This window comes from Protopterus annectens, chromosome 11.part0 (assembly GCF_019279795.1).
Source record: "Protopterus annectens isolate FY-2018-M chromosome 11.part0, PAN1.0, whole genome shotgun sequence".
NCBI classification, from domain to species: domain Eukaryota; kingdom Metazoa; phylum Chordata; order Ceratodontiformes; family Protopteridae; genus Protopterus; species Protopterus annectens.
This window is the reverse complement of record NC_056745.1, coordinates 840141154-840159869: the sequence shown is the minus strand read 5'-3', so window position 1 is coordinate 840159869 and position 18716 is coordinate 840141154.

Below are 18716 nucleotides of genomic sequence, written 5' to 3'. Positions count from 1 at the left end.
TATGTTAGGCAGAGATCACCTCGGAGTAGGTGATATGCTACAGAGTAAAGCTGGAGTTTTTGAGGTGGTCAGTGTAGGGCATTTGTTTGAGGCCAGTAATCCTCTTTGTGAGGTACTTATGTGGCCTTTCCAGCTGCTGCAGATGTCTTGTGAGGTACATTCCAAAAGGGGCGTTGTACTCTATAATGGGTCTAATGAGTGATGACTAGAGAGGAACAATGACCTCTTTTTTCCTGGATGAGAACCCTTTTATGATGAGGTGTGCCACGTAGAAGGACTTCCTGACTACTGTGGCGATGTGACTATCAAAGGAGAGACTACTGTCCACCTGGGTCCCAAGGTCTCTTATCACATTCAGTGTTAAGTAGATTGCTGCCTATGTGGTAGTTCATGGGTACAGAGTTTTTACCAAAGGGGATGACACTGCACTTTTTGGCATTGAGCTTGAGGCCATGGCTCTGACACCAGGCATCTGTCTCAGTGAGGCCCTTCTGTAGGATGTCCACATCATTTGGGGACTTGACTATGGCTCCTAGTTTGCAGTCATCTGCAAACTTCATCAGCCAGATGCCTTCTGTGTTAGCCTGTACTTCAGAGAAGTAGATACCAAACAGGAGAGGTCCCAGGACAGAACCCTGTGGCACTCCACTTGTCACTGCTTTGAGGTCAGATTTGGAGTCTGCAACTTTTATAGTGTGGGTTCTGTCAGTGAGCCAGTTGCCAACCCATCTTGTGACGTTGGGATTTATACCTAGTTTAGTGAGTTTAGCTATAATTCCTGAATGGGGGATGGTGTTGAAAGCCTTGGCGAGGTCAAGATAGGCTGTGTGAACCACCTTACCCTCATCCACGGCTTTGATGACTTCCTCAAAGAAGTTGATCAGGTTCAGGAGGCATGATCTGCCTTTCACAAACCCAAACTGGGTGGGATCCAGAGTTTGGAGGTTACCAATGTCTTTGTTTATGAGTTCCATGATGATACGTTCCATGGCCTTGCAGACCAGGCTCATCAGGCTAATAGGTCGATAGTTCCCGGGATCAGTGGTGGCTCACCCTTTGTGGAGAGGGATAACTGTTGCTGTGCACCATTCAGTGGGCACAAAGCCTGATGCGAGGCTATTATTGAACGTGGTGCTTAAGTGGGGAGCCAGTTTGTTCTGAAGTTCATGTAAAACGCAGCCTGGGATGTTGTCCGGTCATATGGATGCTGTGTTTTTGGCTTTAGAGAGTGCAGCTTTTACTTGCGTAGTTGTGATTACAGGGACTCTGCATTCTTCCTGTATAGATATGGGCCCTTTATTGGGTGAGAGGGGGGTAAAGTTAGCACTGAACCGATCTGCCAGGATGTTGGCAGTATCAGTTGGTTCTGTAATTTTCGTGCCTTTGTGCTGTAACTCAGAGCAGATCTGGGTGTTGCCATCTAGATTCTTGACATAGCTATAGAATGCTTTGTGGTTGTCCTTGGATTTAGTGGCGATTTTGTTTTTGTAGCTAGCTTTGAAGGATCTTATAAGGGATCTCAGCTTCTTACTGAGGCTGACCAGGGAGCTCCTCCACTCATGGGATTTTACTCTCTTTTGCAACAGTTTCTTCCTTCTGTTGTGCAGTTTGTTTATGGCAGGGGACCACCAGATTGGCTTCCTTTTTTTTGGAGGATAGCGTCTTGGTTCTGTTTGGGATAGCACGATCCATGCACTCGTGTAAGTGCTTATAGAGTGCATTTGTGTAGGATTCAGCATTTGTAAGTGTATTGTCCATCTGCATGGGTCTCATGAAGTTCATCACTTCTGTCTTAAGAGGCATGCAGTTGGCTTTGGAGAAATTTTTTACTGTGGTTTCCTTAATGGGGGTGGGGGTGGGATGTGGATATCAAGGGTGATAAGCTTATGGTCGGATCGGACCAACGAGGAGTTGACTTCAGTTGTGGAACACCGGTCACTCATGTTGGTAATGACTAGGTCTAGGATATTGTTGCCCCTAGTGGGGGTGTGGATAAGTTGATCTAGGGCATTGGAGTTTATGAATTCCAGAAAGCATTGAGCTAAGGAGTTGGTACACGAGTAGTTTTCCCGGTTAATGGTGGGGTAGTTGAAGTCGCCCATTATTAGGGTGTTTGGTTGAACCCTAATATTTTCCAGTACATCAAGAAAAGAGGAGTGGGAATCCTGGGGCATGGTGGGGGATCTGTAGCAAGCTACAATTTGGATTGCAGTTTTGTCCAGTTAGTTGCACTCGGATAACCTCGGATGCATTATGCTGACAACTAGCCTGGAGGTGTGGATATCCTTAATGAATATGGACACACCTCCACCTTTGGTGTTTCGGTCCAGGTTACATGGCCAAAATGTGTGGTATGAGTTATAGCCTGGTAGTGCAGGGGTGCTCTCTAGAGCCTTGAACCAGGAATCAGTCACTGCACAGATATCGATGTTCTCCATTTTAAGGAGTGACTCGAGTGAGTGCATTTTGAGATGTAGACTTCTAGCATTGAGTAGCATTACCTTCAGTTTTTGTTTGCCTGTTCCTGTTATGGTGGTGAATTTGTTATTTGAACCCTGCCTAAAAAAGGCACTATAGGGGCAGCAAGAGCCTTAGCCAGTATCCAGAATCCCAGGGGTGACAGGTGCAGGTCATCTGTGGCAAAGCATCATGGTCTGTCGACCATGTCATCCCAAGCAGACAGATACTGGATCCCCTTAGAATGACACCAGAAACGTAACCAATTGTTGAAGTCAATCATTTTGTCCTTGTACTGCGGTATCATTCTGGGCGATGGCAGAATGCTACTCAGGGCTAAGGTCATACCTGCCTGGGCTACAAGATCGGAGAGCTCTTCCATGTCTCTTTTCATGTAGTCCAGGGAGGTACGTCTCAGGTCATTCACACCAACATGGACAATGACAGAGTCATATTTGTACTTGGTGTGGAGTGACCTGAGTGCGTGGGTTATGTGGTGGATCCTGGCACCCGACAGGCAGCTGACAGTAACCTTCTCCTTGTCTAGCCTGGTGAGTGGGACATCAGTGTGCCTGATTATAGAGTCACCTATGACTAGTGTGTTGGGTACGTTGTTTTGCCTTATTGGCTGTGGTTGAGTGGCACACTGAGTCTGTGGGCTATGTGTCATTTGGGTTGTATTGGGGGATGGAGCTTGCTTGCTTTTCTGCTTTGGAGGTCTGTTGCTTAGACAGATTATTATTGAGAGCCTCCACAAATGTTTTTATGTTACTGTGTGTGGATTTTGGTGATGTAGATTTATTGAGACTATGTGATGGGTGTGGTGTGGTGCAAATGTTTACCTTCTCCTCATGACTGTCAAGTTCAGTCTTGGTTAAAGAGAGCTTTACCTCCAGTTTGGCTAGATAAGTACATCTCTCACAGGTTGTAGTGTTGGGTGGTAGGAGGAGAGGGTTGTCAGTGTACATGAGGCAATTTCTACATTGCCTCAAGATGCCCAGATTCATCAGATAGACAGGAGAGAACACTGGGAGCTGACTCTTGGACATGCCTGAATAAAAAACTATTTTCCTCTAGATAAGTGTGGAAAGTGAGTACAAGAGCTGTTTTTCTCTAAGCAAGTGAGAAAAGTAAGTACAAAAACTGTTTTCCTCTAGGTAATGAGGAAGATAGAGTGCTATAGTAATTAGTAGCTTATTTAGTGCTTACAAGTTCTGAACAAGTGCTGAGCATGAACAAGCAAATTTAAGTGCTAAAACTAAGTATCTGTATCTGCACTAGATGAGTTACAGGACAGAAACAAGTGCAAATGCAGGCTTTCAAATCAGAAAGTTGAGAGAGAGATGGAAGAGATTGCCCAAACGGCCAATAACTACAATTTCTGAGCCAGAACCACTCCTTATGTGATAGACAGGTTACCTAGTGCTTACCACTCCCACTGATAAGCTAGAAGGCTTCCCTCCAACACAGAAATGCTTGGGGGGCTCAGAAGCTTACATACAGTCCTGGATACAGCACATATGTATCTGGAACACTAGTTACAGGAAAGGTAGGAAACAGGCTTACAGTTTTTTTTTTTTTTTTTTTTTACAGAAAAGTAGCAAAAACAGTAGTAAAAAACAATTCACATGCAGTGCAAGCAAGCACACGAGTATGCAACAATATTAGACCAAACACAGTTTTAAAAAATGCAATTGAATTAAAAAGGACTAAAAGCAAGTGCAGAAAGAGTTTATTAGGTAGAATGTGGTAAAGAGATGGGACTGGAGGAGTGTCCCAGATCAAATTTACAGTGGGGTGGGCAACTGCAAAAGCCACCAAATTTAAACTACAAACCAAAAATAGGGAGGATGGGTGGGGAAAGTTTCAACAGAGATCTAAGCAACAACTAACAGTACAAACTTTAAAACCAAAAAAATATTCTCAGCTCTGTATATTTGCCGATCAGTCTCTCAGAACAGTGAGACAACAGTTTCACCACAGATATAAGTGACAATTAACAAACTCTATAACCAAAAAAATATATACTCAGCTCTGTATAATTGCAGATAATTTGCAAGGCAGTCTCTCAGAACACAGGTTCCACTGCTAAATATTCATTCTTAACTGCCCCTGATTTTGCAGAATGACTCTAATTTTGCCTCATATTTTTGAAGCATTGCCCCTTATAAAATTTTTGATTTTCTGGTACATCACTGAGGATTACAATCAGTCAATAATGCCAGACATTAAAGTTTTATACTTCCTATTGTTCAGAATGTATATGTTGATGCAAATACTCTTGCTCTATGAACTTTTTGACTGAATTATAGTAATATTTAAAACTTGTCCCTGATTTTAAGTCTGTCCCTATTTTTGAAGTTGTCCATAATTCTAGAGGTATGACCTATGTGTGATTTAGTAAGGGTTATATAAAATATATTCATTATCATTATTATTCCTTCCTAAAAACAAAGGTTCAAAGGTCAAAACAGCACTGACCTTAATAGTATCTCCTCAGACAACCCAAAAATTGAAAACATATCCAACACAAAATTACTAGGAATAATCACTAAGTTAAAATTGGATCTGCACATTGACACTGCAGTCAAAATGACTCACTGCAAACAAAGCTCTCTTTATAGAACAACGCATCTGCTAAGTGGTCATAGTACAAATAGCCGCCACCTACCTTTTCCTTCTTACCCTTCTATATGCCTTACAAATATTCACAAATCTCAAGGTTTCCACCAAATACATACTAGAAAGCACCTACAAACAAGATTAGCAAATTTGCCTGCAGCCTCCCAAACCAGTCCCATCACTGAGGGGCGTGCAATACCCTCAGCTAACTCAAACTTTCTCAAACATCATCCTCTCCCAACTACTCATAGCACAATACTTTACATTCCACTTAAAATGCACTCACTCTGAAATTTCATCCAATGGCATGTACCAAATAGAACCCTAAGATCCTCGGAACTTAAATTAACGTTTGCTAATAAATCTAATAATTATTATGGTGACCCCCATTCTCTGTCCCCACCTCCAAGGCATAGAACCAACTTTCAAACCCACATCAGGCTTTTAAATAACCTGCAACAATTCAAATCCACCCTAAAATATAACTTGACAACTAACAAAGTACGCAACTGTACCACACCTACTGTTTGAAGTGTGCAATCCTAACTCTGTCCACTATGGATACTATAGAAGTGTATTAATATGGAATGATTCTACTCACAATATCTTGAAAACATTTATTTCCTTAATCTGATATGCTTTATAAATAAAGTTTGTTGACTAATTGCTTTGAAACATTTTGTATATAATGTTTGTTGACCATTTTCCTTCAGAATTGTCAAAAATGTATTCCTGTCCTTGTTTTGGAGATTTTCTCCACAGACCTCCAATAGGCATTTCAGTTCCCAGATGGACTTTTCCAACAAACAATAGCAAATAAATAAATCATATTATACAAATAATAGAATTATCAATAACCTATTAATACTATTATATAATTATTTTATTTCACCCTGCATCACACAGAGATTGCACAATAAATACTTTCCCTTCCTCTGTTGTATTAAACAAGGCATTATCACTTATTATACAATGACTCCGTATTACTATTAGAAAATGTGCACGCTGATTGGCCCAGCCCAACCAGCGTGCCCATTGTAAATCCCACAATATACCAACGGAAAAAAGTCCGGTCGCCCAGAATGTTTTTTCCGTTGGTATAAAGTGCCCCAAAACCTTTTTTTTTTTGCAATAAAAAAAAAGAGAGAAAATTGAGCAACGGAGACTTTCTTTTCTCCATTGTTTTCATTTCAAAGCATTAGTGTATTGGGTATGCATTGGAACGCAAGTCCCATACACATGCTCAGTACATCAAAACAAAGAAGCAGTATACCACAACCGGTGGAAGAACAGTAATCTGCCATTATACAAAGACATTATTTAAGAAAAGTAAGTATTTTTTTTCTTAAATAATGTCATTGTATAATAGCAATAACCGACTCCGTGGTTGTGGTATATTGAAGATTTATCCACGGTTGCCTTTGTTTAATCACTCGGGCTTCGCCCTTGTGATTAAACCACACTAACCGTGGGTAAATCTTCAATATGCCACACCGCGTCATCGGTTATTGCTTTAATATGAACTGAAAAACTCATGAGAAATCTTAAGATATGTCATTTACATTTAAAGTTTTATTATTGCAAACTAATGGCAATGTGCTTCTTGTCCTTCTAAACAGACATTAAAAACATGCTGATTACATGACAAACAAACCATCAATAACAAGCAACTTTAGCATATCTGGCATATGCAATAGAAATATTTCTGTTATTTTGTTCATAATTTTGTCTTAATTATCATTTTATGGCAGTTAACATGTCATTTCAGTTCACTAATGTCAGCATACTCTTTAGAAGAAGAGTATTTTTAAATGTAGCAAACCTCTGAGTTGTAATCTTTTCTAACAGAAATACTCAACTTTATATTATGATTTGAAACAGTAACAGTCAATAAAAAAATAATAATTGAGTAACCATGAATCAAAGCCATGAAAAGTGCATTAATCACCAGCACAGCCTCTGATCTAGATCTGTCATGGACCTTTCCACATAACATTGCCTTTCTATGCTATGAATAAATTAAAATCTTCAGTGGTGAGGTGCCATAGAGACAGCCTCTATCATAGATTCTGACTGTCCCACTGACTGAGACATGTATTAATGCTGAAAAGTTATAATTATGCAAAAAGTGTGCATTATGTCCCTTTGTCTAATGTTCACTAATGTTCATGGAGGTGGTCTTGCTTCCATACACTTATCGTCTATTGTGTTTCCCCTACCACATTTCATAATATTTAAAGAAAATTTTTTTTTTGTTTGTTTTGCTTTGTTTTTTGACCTAGGGCATCCTCTTCCACCGTTCATATCTGTACAATGAATGTTTACTGACCACTAAACTGATAGCCCATTTTCTGGGGTACCTAATATCTATACAATAAATGTTCATTGTCCGATGTTTCTTATTTCCATATCAGTATAGTGAACATAGTTTATCCACGCAAACTCCACTCCCACAATCCCTTCACATAGCATCACTGGCAGTATGCTAAATCAATCAGAGATGCCATGCCTACAAGTGGTATAGCACTAAGATTATTACATAAACTGCATCTGTTGCTCATAAGCATGCAGTTTGCATAATATTGGGTCACCACAATGTCATACACTTGTCATAACCCTGTATTATGCAAACCATGCTTGGATGCATTGCAGCAGATCACACATGGCTCTATATGCAGAAAGCACCAAGAGTATGCTGTCTTTCATTATATATATAATGTTATGGGTAAAAACAGATGGGCCACTAAGACCACTGCATCTGACTGCTTATTCAAATATGTGTAACTGGCCTTAGAGCTACACAGCAGCTTAAAAGAATCATGAATGGGTGTAGCTATAGCACAGGTGAATGGTAATTTCCATTCACCTATGTGATATTTTACAGCAAGATAAGCCATTTCTGCTGATATGTGCATTGTTGCAGTATTTGTGGCAGGACATTTTGATGGGCCGCCAGCAGTATTGCTTTATTTTGCAAAACAGATTATGTAAATTGTGCCAGTTTATGCTATAATCTAAACCTAAATGAATCCTGCAAACATCATTGAATCCTTCAGCACAATAGGACAATCGTTTGTAAACATTGTATAACCTGAACTGCACATTTTAAAAATGATTCTAACAATGGCATCTTGTTTAAACAGGTATACAGCGTGCAATTATGTGTTCTTTAATTTGTATTCATAAGAAATGCTAAAAAAGACTGCCCAATATGAATGGCAAACAACATGAATAAATTCAAAGAATAAATACAATGTGCTTAGTAAAGAAGGTACCAACTTCATTCTTGTGTGTTCAGTAAAGAGTGTCCAGGCTTCTCCTACTGTCTTGACTGGCCTTAAATTCTAGCAGAAAATCTTTAGATGGGATTGCCAGGTTCAGTGGCACAACAGCTAGCACACTCACATTTGGTGCAGAAGGTTGTGGGTTCTATTCCTATACTAGGTGACTGGACTTCTGACACTGCAGTATAGCATAAAGGGTTGCTAAACACTGGAGTGTATTGTCCTTCAGATAAGACATCAAACTGAGGCCCTATCTGCTTTGGTTGTTGGTAGAACATATGGATGTAAAAGATCCCATCACACCTATTGAAAAAAGTAAGGGAAGCTCACTGATAGAAACACCAAAAACACCATAATCACTATCCGTAAGACAAAACCGTCTTTGTAATGTAAAATAGCAGCACAGGTGCAACACGACTCGAACAGGCACAAAAACTGTTTAATAAATAACTACTATTAAAATAATATAAAAACAACGGTTAAGCGCTTTCATCTGACTATGCTGACTTCATCAGAACAAATAAATACAAAACTCAAACTCTAATATATAAACTTTTTGGCACCAAAAACCCAAATAATCACAGTTTAAAATGACAGTACATCACCTTTTACATACATCTGTCATAACGTACCTTTTCACTGCAGTTATTTAAAAACACACAGAACTCCAAAGCATCAAAGGTTGCAGTAGTTGGGCTGACTGAACAGGTAACAACAGGGAGGGGTATGGCTAGGAATTTAAAATTTCTACAGACAGGGATCATATTGCTCCCCCCAATAAAAAGTTTTTCAGGACAGAGCACCATGAAAGTGTTGTACACATCAGTCATTCTCCTGAGGAAATGTATAGGCTACATGACTGCATCCTACACAACAGATATCCTCCTGATGAAATGTATAGGCTACATGGCAGTGTTGTACACAGCAGACATTCTCCTGATAAGATATATATTCTACATTATGATGCTGTGTGCAGTTAATATTTTCCTGATGAAATGTAAACAATACATGACAGTGCTGTGCACAAATGACATTCCCAGGCTGGCATGTATAGGCTACATGTTGGTGTTCTACAGAACAGACAGCCTCCTGATGAGCACTTTTTGGTTGCAGAACATTAAATCTTGGCCAAATCTCATACACCAGGTTTGCTTACAGTACTGCATTGTAACCAGTTGGGCAAACTTTGCTTACAGTCCAGTACTGTGGCAAGGTTCTGTACCACTTCATGGTATCTGTTCAACAGAAGTCCATTCACATCAGTGCTAATATTCAAAACCCCTCTGTGCCACATCACAGGAAGCTATCCTAGAGGTCCATTCACACAAATGTAAATGTGTTGTATTGAAGTGCTTAAGTGCCTCATTTTGGCAACTTTCCATGCCAATGTCCATGATCTAATAATTGTCAATGGCATATCTGGTGACCAGTCTCACAGAATTTCCTTCATACATACAATATACACACATTGTATTTAGGCAGACTATGCCATCACACACAGTAATGCCACATTACAGCAACCACATTACACAGTTACAGTTCCACACCAACATTAGTAACAGCTATTCTCATCAAACAGTTACAGTGACACAGCAGTACCCGCTATACTCATTAGACAGTTACAGTTATATACTAACAGCAGTAGCAGCTGCTCTCATTACTCAGTTACAAACTAACTGTAGTAACAGCAACACACATTACATAGTTATAGATACACACTAACAGCTGTAAAAAATAAACTCATTATAGAGTTACAGTAACATACTAACAGCAGAAACAGCTACACTCATTACATAGTTATAGCTACATAGTAGCAGTAGTAAATGCTGCACTCATTGCACAGTTACAATTACACACTAATTGCATTAACAGCTACATTCATTACAAAGTTACAGTTATACACAAACAACCATAAGAGCTACACTTATTATACAGTTACAGTTACACACTAACAGCAGTAACAGCTACATTCATTAAGCGGTTACCATTACACACTAACAGTAGTAACAGCTACTCTCATTAAACAGTTATAGTGACACAGCAGTACCAGCCATACTCATTAGACAGTTACAGTTATACAATAACAGCAGTAACAGCTGCACTCATTACACAATTACAGTAACATACTAACACCAGTAACAGCTACACGCATTGCACAATTACAGATACACACTAACAGCATTAAACGTTACACTCATTACACAGTTACTGCAACATACCAACAGCAGAAACAGCTACATTCATTACATAGTTATAGTTACACACTAACAGCAGCAACAGCTCTACTCATTACACGTTTACAGCTACAGTTACACACTAACAGTAGTAATAGCTACACTCATTAAACAGTTACAGTTATACACTAACAGCTGCAGCAGCTACGCTGATTATACAGTTACATTTGCACACTAATAACAGTAACAGCTACATTCATTATGCAGTTACCAATACACACTAACAGTAGTAACATCTACTCTCATTAAACAGTTACAGTGGCACATTAACAGCAGTACCAGCTATACAGTTGCAGTTATACACTAACAGCAGTAACAGCTACCCTCATTACACAGTTACACACTAACTGCAGTACCTGCTGCACTCATTTACCTTCAAACATAACACCTCCAACTAAAACTAAGAAGATATTCTCAGCTATTCTCTATCTCATATCGTCTACTAAGAGGTGATCTCTGCTTGACTTACAAAGCCATGTCTGACCCAGCTCTGTTAGAAATGCTACATCTAAAGAAATCCCAATCCCTCCGCACCAAATGCTTCAGAGACCTCAACCTCATTACCGCAATCAACAGAACATGCTGGAGGGACAGGTTCATAAACCTGAGACTGCCCATGCTCTGGAATAGACTTTCCATACATGTCAAGCAGAGCACCTCACTGGCCCTCTTCAACAGAAATCTTGATGAATGGAAGGGAAATAGAAAGTTCACCCCGGGGATCACTCCAGTGACTCTACTTGATAGAGGCATTGGGAACTAACTTTGGGTGGCATGATGCAGGGCACTTCTATGGGCTAGGCTTGTAAAGGCTCCATGGCCATTAGCCTAGTACACATCTATGAACCTATGAACCTATGTACTGGCTGCACTAAGTAAAGCCAAGAACACAGCCTCCATGGGCCCCAATAACATCCCAGGATGACTCCTGAATGATCTAAAATATCAGCACCCCTAGAGTCATTCTTTAGCAATAGTCTTAAAACAGGCTTTGTGCCACGTGAATGGAGGACTGTAATGGTCATCCCCCTTCATAAGTGAGGACCTTGAACAGATCTTAGAAAATACAGATCCATTAGTCTGGCAAATCCTATTTACGAAGCCATGGAAAGAATTATCACAAAAACTATCATCAAGGACAAAGGAGACCTCCAGACAGTGATCCTTTTCAGTCTGGCTTTGTCCAATGAAAGTCATGCTTACTGAAACTGTTGGACATTTTTGGAAAAGTCACAAAAGCAATGTATGAGGGGAAAACAGTGCATATTTTCTACCTAGATCTGGCTAAAGTATTTGATACAATAACCCACTCGGGAATAGTAAACAAACTTACAGAATAAGGTATAAACCCCTTTATAACATGCTTGATTCCTAGCTGGATCACTAATAGGACCCAGGAGGTTAGAATCGGTGAGGTTACCTCTACAAAGAGGCAGGACACCAATGGAGTCTTCCAGGGCTCTGTGCTAGGCCCACTTCTCTTTAGCATCTATGTCTTGGATGTCAAAGCCAATGTCAAAGGCCTCTGGTTAACCAGATGGTTACAAACTGGGGAGCAGTCATTGAATCCTTCCAAGACAAGAACACCCTTCAGGAAGGTCTAACACAGACAAATGTTTGGTTCCAAAGCATTGGCTTAAATCTTAATACCAGGAAATGCATTATAGTACGTTTTGGGAATCCTGACACCCTGGGTAACTACATCATCAATAAAACACCACTCATGTAGATAGCAACCTAGGCTTCGATCAACATGTTTTCAAGGTAGTAAGAAAGCCCTTCTATTTTGCTCAACTTAGAAGAATGGCATGGCATCTAGGAGCAGATAGGTCATCATATCACTGCACTTGGCTCTTATCAGACCCATCAAAAAGTGTAATGCCCCTCCACTGGTATGTAACTGACCAGACACATGCAGGAACTGGAATGTCCACAAAGGTTCCTTACAAAAAGAATGCAGTGAGTAAACACAATGTTCTATGCTGATCGCCTCAAAGCCTTGTCTCTTAACTCAGTATCATACAGAATTTTGAGAGGTGATCTTTGCCTGGTATATAATGCTTTCCTGGACCTTGTTTTCTTTTCTTTCTTTTTTTTTTTTTTTTGACAATATGAGGCATTTATTTCTCATTTGTTAACTGGTTAAGTAAATTGGTTCAATGGCATTTTTCAGGCACAGCCTGGGCCACTTGGGCAATGACAATACAAATAAAGACAGGATTACATTTACAGAAAACATTACATCAAGTGAAATAAAAATGCTTGACAGAAGACTATACATAAGTATGCAATCACAAAATGTCATATTGAGTGATTATCTCTATGTCTGCTATATATTAAAACTAAATACATTTTATACATGTACATATATATTGTATTATATTTTGATGAGCTTTTTGCACATCTGCAAAACAAACAGTATTGCAGCTACTTGATTAAAAGACCTAAATTTTGCATGCAACATAAATAGAATATGTAGGAGAGACAGTTTTATTTATCAGAGAATTCCCATTCTCTGAAACAGGCCACCCATCCACGTAAAGCAGAGTTCTGTCCTATCCCTATTTAAGTGCATGTTGGAACAATGGATGGGTAATCAGAAATTTACCCCTGGTCTGGCACCTATGTCTCTGATGAACAGAGGCAGTCAGTAAATCACCTCCCTTATAAATCAAATATGTGAGGCACATCAGGTTGCATGGCTAGGTCAATAAGGGCCCTAGTGGTCATTAGCCTAGTACACACCTATGAACCTATGAACAGTTACAGCCCTAACAGCAGTGTCTGCTATACTCATTACATAGTAACAGTTACAGCATTAACAGCAGTACCAGCTAAACTTATTACACAGTTACAGCACTAACACTAGTAATATCTACATTAATTACACAGTTACAGCATTAACTGAAGTATCAGCTATATTCATTGCACGGTTATAGTTACAACACTAACAGCAGTACCAGCTACAATTATTACACAGTTACAGTTACAGTACTAACAGCAGTAAAATCCACATTCTTTACACAGTTGCAGTAATAACAGTAGTACCGGCTACACTCATTTCACAGTTACTGATACAGCACTAACAGCAGTAACAGCTGCATTCATTACACAGTTACAGTTACAGTAGTAACAGCCACACTCATTGCACACTAATGGCAGTACCAGCTACACTTATTACACAGTTACAGTTACAGCACTAACAGCATTAACAGCTACACTCAAAACACAGTTACAGTTATACACTAAGAGCAGTAACAGCTACAGTCATTACATAGTTACAGTTACATACTATTAGTGGTACACTACAATCCATACACAGTTACAGTTACTCACAGCAGTAAAAGCTACACTCATTACACAGTTACAGTTACAGCACTAACAGTATTAACAGCTACACTCAATACACAGTTGCAGTTGCACACTAATAGTGGTATGCTACAATCCATACACAAGTGCAGTTACACACTAACATAAGTAACAGATACACTCATTACATACTTACAGTTACACACCTAATAGCGGTACACTACAATCCATACACAGTTATAATTGCTGACAGCAATAAAAGCTACACTCATTACATAGTTACAATTACAAGCACTAGCAGCTATAACAGCTACACTAATTACACGGTTACAGTTATACACTAAGAGCAGTATCAGATACAATCCATACACAGTTACAGTTACAGCACTAACAGCAGTATCAGCTACACTCAATACACAGTTACAGTTACAGCAATAGCAGCAGTACCAGCTAGATTCAATACACAGTTACAGTTATAGCATTAACAGCAGTACAGTAGACTCCCTGTTATCTGACCATCAAATTTCTGCCATAGCCCAAGCAAAAGCAACAGATAAGAACAGCACTTCCACCTCCACTGGGCTTAATAATGACAGACATTTGAGTTTTAGGTTTCATATACATTAGATAAATGTAGACTAACACAGATATGGTTATTCTAGCCAATTTATAACCTATAAATGCTATTTTGCATGCATTTTCTGATTAACCAGCTATTCGTTTGTCCAGCCTAAGGTTCGGTCCCAGCGAGACTGGATAAGAGGGAGTCCACTGTACCAGTTACACTCATTGCAGGACTGCAAATACTGTAAGAACTATTGTATCTGAGATGGAAAACATGTTATGCCTTCTCATACTGTATGTAAAAAATGATTGGTAGATAATTCTCAAAGTGATTTCACTGGCAGTTTATATGTGAAATTGGTCTAAAGAATGATGATGAAACATATAAATGAGGAGAATTTTATGACCTGATAGAGTCTAGAAAGAATACATACTTTTATCAGATGTCCTGCATCTATCTGCAGAACGCTTAATAAGAGCTTGTGTCCAATCACAACTGCTCAAGTATATTGGTTGCACCAATCCACTGCATGCTGTCTTTGACAGGTTTCCCTTTTAACAACTAGTAGCAGAACACAAACCAAGCCAAAGCAAAGAAAAAATGAACTACAGGTCGGCAGAAGAAATTTTTACTAATAAAATAAAAGTGCTCAGCATAAAACATTTTGGGGTACTTTATTTTGTTTTGAAGTACATTAGGTTGATCCAGGGGTTTACAGTTTTCCCTTTTCCCACTGTAAGTGCAACCATGGAGTTTGTATACATACGAGGGGGTTTCACAGTGCAGACTGACTTCCCCCCTGCAAAAAAAAAAAAAAAAACACTTGTTTGAGCTGTCCCATTACTTTGTATGTAATGGGCATCTTTTATGCGCTTGAGATAAACAATCCATTTTCTGAATAACTGGCTTTTGATTGTGAACTGTAGAAGTGATTTTTTAGTGTTACTTTAACCAAGGAGAATACCTTATTGCTTTCCAAGTAGCCAAAATTGGTACAAATTTCTGAAACTACTTAACTAGCTCTCCTACAGGTAAACCTAAGAGTTCTTTCAAACCCACATCTTCCCAACTTACAAAATAATAAGTCTCTGCAGATAGACCAACTACAGCTGAAACTACAAGTGTGGAAAAAGAATGATATCCCTATCTTCCTTCTTGACATGACCTGCATTTCTGTACTAGGCCATGAAGGTGCCCAAAATCATGATCAATCTGTGCTATCAATTTCCTGACACACTTCCTTGGAGAATGCATCATGGCAGATGTTATAGGGTAAAGAATCTTGGCATCTGCACCAAGTTCACTAGTAGGAGCCTTTGGTCAGGAGATATGATGTGCCTCTATCAGTAGTCTAAACTTCTCTGAATCATTAACTCAGCCTATTTAACCTGAGACAGACTTTCCCATTGCAAGTGTAAAGATACATGCACCCTTAAACACTTCAGAGCCTTGGCTAGTCACTGAAATTAAAATTGCTGGATCATCTCCTTGGGATGTATAAAGGCCACTTTTGAAGCTTGCAATTTCAAGCTGTCAACCTAGAAACCTGCCACGCCAGAGGACTCCTTATACAGTGTGTAAACCAATGGGAGTAGCACTTCTTGATAATGAAGCATATAAGTTAACAGAGTCAAGCTTTTCAGTTCCATACCCCCTTTTTGCCATATTCCTGTAGAACTCTTGAACTCTCTCAGCCAAAGAGACTACTACTAAGATAAACAGCTAAGGAAAAGCAGAAATTTCTACCTAATGCAGATTAACATTTTGAAGTTCTGAAATATAAAAGGGCCAGTCTTAATGCAGATCTGATCTCCCTCATAAAGCTTTTTTAATGAGTAAGTCATCTTTTAGGAAATCATCTGTATTCAAAACAAATCATCTTCTAGGTGATCTACTAAACATCAGTGCACACTCAGAAAAGTTTCAATAATCCCACTCAAGGAGAACTTTGTCTTCTAAGTCACCAAACATGAGTTAGGAGATACTTGTGCCATCTAATGGCCACCTTAATTATGCAAAATGATTTCTGAAGGCTTTATAGTGTAATGTATAATGAGCTCTCAGCATTAATAATTTAATGTACACTTGACTGATGTTATCAGACTGTCCCAACATACATAGAGAGAGATAGAGTTCAACCAGGACTGCATGCTTTCCCTCATACAACTGCTTGCATAAGGAGGAAGTGTTTTGCCTAACTGCTGAATTCATCCATAGTTTCCATGCATCCCACATGACACAGTCAGGAGAACCATTCTCCCCATGAGCCTCTCAGGGAGAGACACGCTGTTCCTCAAAGTATTTCTTAAACACTGGGAACTGTCAGTATCTAATCAGGTCATCACACTGTTCAAACAACAACTGAAAAAACAACTTGACGTGATCAGACAGGTGAGAAAGAATGATTTACTAACATCTATTAAATATATACACTATCAATTATCAACCATGTTTATGGGGGTGGGTAAAATACATGAAAACTACATTGTGAGAATAATGAGTTCCCTACATCTACCAGGCTCACTTTGCCACTAAGAGGTAAATTAAACCCTTTCTGAACTTGATGCATCAAGCATGTGTGTAATGCAGTTAAAATCAATGACTAGTATAAGAACCTCAGAGAAACGTTTACCAGATACTTCGAACCAACACGAATGAGATAAACATAATGAGGTCAGTGTCATATCATTCTCTTAATGTCACCTTGAAGAATATGCCATCTTACCATCACTAGAATGAAAAGTTTCTTTCACCATAACTGTTAGGTTCACAGTTTTATCTAGAATTGCTATTCTTCTTATTGGTTTCTCGTCTCTAAAAATGGATGTAAATGCCCACCTAGAACTCTCACACCCACAGAAAGCATAAAATTCCCTTTATTGGAACTATAGGTCTGTTGCAAGCATACCAACCCTTCCAGAAGAATCTTGAGATGTTGAAAAGGCCTATTTCACTTAAATGCATCAGTTACACTATAATATTTTGTGACATAATGTTTAGGATATGTAATGGTGATAATATCATAAAACCACTGACATAGAGGTTTTACCATGAAAGACTCACTTAACTCTCAAGCAGGGATTCAATTTAACTTGCCATTGACATTCCAAGTATTTCAGAAAGTTACATTATTATTGAGAAAAACTTTCATATATTAGATATTCTTTTCATTTTGTTGGGAGAATAAAACATAGTAGACAAAATTATTTGTTAGTAATGATATCAGAGCATAATATACACTAATCCCTCATAAGGCCGGAACAGAATGGGTAGCTGTTTGTTAATATGGGATGAGCAAAATATGGTGGGTGAGGTCTGATTTCTCACCAAATGTATTGAACTTGTACTTTCAAACATTTTTTATGTTTGATAGAAAGTATTTTCATCAGTTCAAGGTACAACTCTCAGCCACTAAGAGCAAGAAATCAGGACAAAACCATATATAATGGGGGGGGGGGACAAATGTCCAAAATAGGGACTATTTTTAAACATTGCTCTTACAAACTTAGAAAGTTGACAGAATAACAAATTTTTCATTAGCATGAATTTTCTGAAGACTGTGAAGTCTGAAACTCAAATGTCTGTCATTATTTTCTGACTTCAATCCTCAATGAGTTGTGAATGATTTGCCAGAAAACCAAAATGTTATGAAGAATAGACTAAAAATATGAGGCAAAAATCTGGACAGTTGAGGGTATGGTTCAAGGGTTAGCTATGGAAGTTACATTGGTCCCCAATTATGCTAATTTAGTTCTAGCTTACTGGGATGAAAAGCTAATATATATATATATATATATATATATATATATATATATATATATATATATGTATTTATAGGGTTCCGATTAGATTACCGAAGACGCATTCGAACTTGAAAAGACGAAAAGGCAAAATGACGAAGCGGCATACAAGCAAATTCTTTCTCTGGGAAAGAAATCGCTTGGCCATGTCTGTTACTTTGTCGTTTTTGTCACTGTAGTGCGATCTTGGAGTTGGTATATTTAAGTAGGGGTGTGTGGGGCACAGCCCCCACGTCAGGGGGTGTGGGGGGTGAAGCTCCCCAACTTTATGTTATGTTTTAAGTGTATTTATTTATTTTTTTTTGACTTGGAAAAAAATCACTGTTCCAAGAGTTCGAGTTTGTAAGCTTTCGCTTACATGGGGTCGATAAATCATCGTTTGCTTTTCTAAGCGTTCAATGATTTAATATAGACCATATATATATATATATATATATATATATAT